The following is a 3,286-nucleotide window of genomic DNA, read 5'->3' as shown; positions in this document are numbered from 1 at the left end:
CGGCCCGGCCTGAGCGAGACGGACAGAAAACTGGGTGAGTTGGTTTGCGGCGTGGGCGAAGCGTGCGCTAGGCTCCCGCGTGCTCGGCGCTGCACAAACAAGGAGACCTCCCCTGCCGCGGGCTCCGGGTCCGGTGACCCCCGAGCCGGCTCAGTCTCTCGCGCTCCCTCTGTAGAGGACCCGCTAGCTAGACTCGCTGTTCTCCGACACAAAGCCCCGCCTCGGCTGTTTTTCCCTCATTGCCCCAGGACCCCACCTCCGGAGCGGCTGGTGCCGGGGATCTGCACACCCAGCTACTCCAGGTCAATCGACCGAGGGGGCTGCCTGAGACACCTGCCGTCCCGTGGACCTAGATCAGCCTGAAGGGGTACGCTGGACCGAGTTAGAGTACCCGCCGACGGCAGGAGTGGGTTGTGGTTACAGGGGGGGCTGGGAGCACAGACTCCTGGGTTCTCCCTGGCTCTGGAAGGGAGTAGGGGCTGGTGGGTTAGAGAAGGGGCTGGGAGCCAGGGATCTGCGGTTCTCTCTTGGCTCTGGAGGCGGGGTGGGCTGGATGGGTTAGAGCAGGGGGCTGGGAGCCAGGACTCCTGGGTTCCCTCCCTGGCTCTGGGAGGGGAGTGGTGGCTGGTGGTTAGAGCAAGGGGGGCTGGGAGCCAGGACTCCTGGGTTCCCTCCCTGGCTCTGGAAGGGGAATAGGAGCTGGTGGTTAGAGCAGGGGGGGCTGGGAGCCAGGACGCCTGGGTTCCCGGGAGCTAGGACGCCTGGGTTCCCTCCCTGGCTTTGGGAGGGGAGTCAGGACTCCTGGGTTCTGTCTTAACCCCGTGTCCTTGAATGTTCTTACTGTGGCTGGGAATTGCGGGCTGCTTGTTTCTCACCGAGATGAGAAAGGGTTAATCCCGGCTTTCCCCTGGCATGCTGGGAGTTGTAGTCCTTGGGGCGGCAGATTAAGAGGTTGCTCATTCCCTGAAGCGCTGGTGTCAGTTTTATGGTGTCTGGTAGAGTAACCTCAGCCAATGATGCCCCAGGAGCCTAAGCAGGGGCACTCTGCCAGCCCGGACACCTGGGTCCCCCTTCCCTGTCCTCCCTGTGTCCCATTCCCTATCTTCTCTCTGATCCCATAGGGGTGAGCGCCCTGCACTGCCCTCCCGGTCACCTGGGTCCCCTCTCGGTCTCCATGCCCAGGGGGAGGGGGCAGGACTCCCTGCAATAGCCTCCCCCAAAGGCGTGTCCATGTCCTGCACTGTGCAGGCACGTAAAGACCAGAGGCAAAGCACTGAAAGGAACGAGTAACAGGCCCGCTGCTCCCTGGGCCGCTCCTGTATCTTCCCTTCCTACACTTCCCCCTGCAAGGGCTGGCTCACGGGGGGGCCTTGCCCTATTCATACCCCTTTTGTGCAGCACATCTCCCCTCCGCTGCAGCAGGATGGCTGACATCCCTGCAGGGTGCCCTGGGCATGGAGTTCCCGTGACAACGAGATGCAGCTTTCCAGGGCCACAGATTCCTTGCAAGGTGGGGGGGCAGGGATCACTCACCCTGCTGCTGAAATGCAGCCACCTCTGGGGTGGAACGCACTGGAGAGGACGTTGCCGCAAACCCTGCTGCATGGATGCTTAACTCCCAGGAAGCAGACAGGGCTGTAGGAATGTGAGAGCAGCATCTGTCACCAGTTCACAGCGGCGAACAGTTTTGTCTGGTATGGTTTAAAAAAAAAAAAAACCAAGGCAGCGAATAGCTAAAATGTTGTGACCTTGAAATGCATGCTGCTCCTCAGTGGGGCAGAGAGGAGTGTGGGGCAGGGGATGCTCCCGCGTTAGCGCACGGTGCCCTCCCACAAAGGCGTGCCTGGACCCCCCGTGTTCAGGTGCGTAAGAACCGGAGGCAGATTAACCGGAATGGAGAGTTAACAACAGAGTAGCCGGAATCAGAGCTGTTCAGGTGTCTTTATTCCAACACATTCAGTACTGGGGACTGGTTGGCTCAGAGGGGTGGGGAAATGGGGCACAGACCCTTTCCCCTTTAGGGGGCAGGGCCAGCTCCAGGCCCCAGCGCGCCAAGCGCATGCTTGGGGGCGGCATGCCGCGGGGGGCACTCTGCCGGTTGCCGGGACGGCGGCAGGGTGCCGCCGTGCTTGGGGCGGCAAAATGGCTAGAGCCGGCCCTGCTAGGGGGCATTGGCTCTGACCCCAAGGCAGGGGACTGGCTGGCTCAGGGGAATGCAATCTGTTCCCCATGTTAATCACACCCCCTTGAACCGGGGAGTGCTGCTCACTAACCCTTGGGGCACCCCTGCCCACACAGCCGAGGAGCCGATCCTTCCCACCCCCGACAGCAAAGCAGAGTCACTGCCTGGGGGGCTCCTCCCAGGCACCCCCATCATGCTGTTACATCCAGCCCCCCTCCACCAGGGCAAAGCCTATGGTCTGCAGGGCTCTCCCCAGCCCCTGCTCCTAACACACCTTCCTTCTCTCCTAGGTTCTCGGGACCCAGCTGGCATGAGCTGAGGGAGACCGGACAGACGGACGGACGGACGGCAGCTGCAATTCTGCCACCAGCAGCCAGAAAAACAGGAATGGATGGGTGGGGGGGCAGGAGATGCAATAAAAGCCCTGACCACTGGGTGGTGCCCTCGTTCTGTGCACAGGCCACCCAGAGATACTGCGGGGGGCGGGGGGGGGTGCGATACCCACCACCAGCCACTGCCCCAGCTGCAGGCCTTGGAACAGCCTGAAGAGGGGGAGTTGCAATACAAGCACTGGCCACTGGGGGGCACCCGTGGTGTGCAATGTTGAGCTGGGAATTCAGGGCTAAGAGAGGTGTGATTATTCCCCCCCCCCCCCAATCGCTCCATCCCTATAGGGCTCCTGTACAGCCGATTCACCCTCCTCCCATGGGCCCCATACGCCTGTTTCCCTTACATCTTTGTGCCCTTCCCACAAGGGGGGGGGCCCCCCAACCTTTTCAGGCGGACGAAATTCCCCCCCCCATCACACAAGCCCCTTCCACACAGGTGTCCATTAAAGCCATCATTCATCTCATACCCCTTGTGACAGGTGTACCCCATATGGCTTTATGGGGGGCTATATAGAGGGTGTATAAGATGTCAGCTGGCATAGAGGTTTTGCTAATCATGCCTTTTAACATATCTGTGCAACGGTTATGACTACTGGTCTATATTCATCCCAGTAGTGCGCAGGCACATGTATGTGTGGTTCAGAGTTTTAGGAAGTTGAGTATGAATTCTTGATTCTAAAGTGAGCCTTAGTTAAATTTTGTCAGTCTTTTGGAA

General features: G+C 60.3%; 1 long non-coding RNA gene across 1 annotated transcript; it reads left to right on the top strand.

The window, feature by feature from the left end:
- The first annotated feature begins 326 nt into the window (after positions 1-326).
- LOC116835978 (uncharacterized) lies at positions 327-1,957 on the top strand. The gene is made up of 2 exons (XR_004376344.2): positions 327-367; positions 1,399-1,957. It is a non-coding gene; the product is annotated as an uncharacterized LOC116835978 (long non-coding RNA).
- The last annotated feature ends 1,329 nt before the right edge of the window (positions 1,958-3,286 follow it).

This window comes from Chelonoidis abingdonii, chromosome 12 (assembly GCF_003597395.2).
Source record: "Chelonoidis abingdonii isolate Lonesome George chromosome 12, CheloAbing_2.0, whole genome shotgun sequence".
Taxonomy (NCBI): domain Eukaryota; kingdom Metazoa; phylum Chordata; order Testudines; family Testudinidae; genus Chelonoidis; species Chelonoidis abingdonii.
The sequence above is the reverse complement of the archived record's forward strand: the minus strand, read 5'-3'. Positions and strand labels throughout refer to the sequence as shown.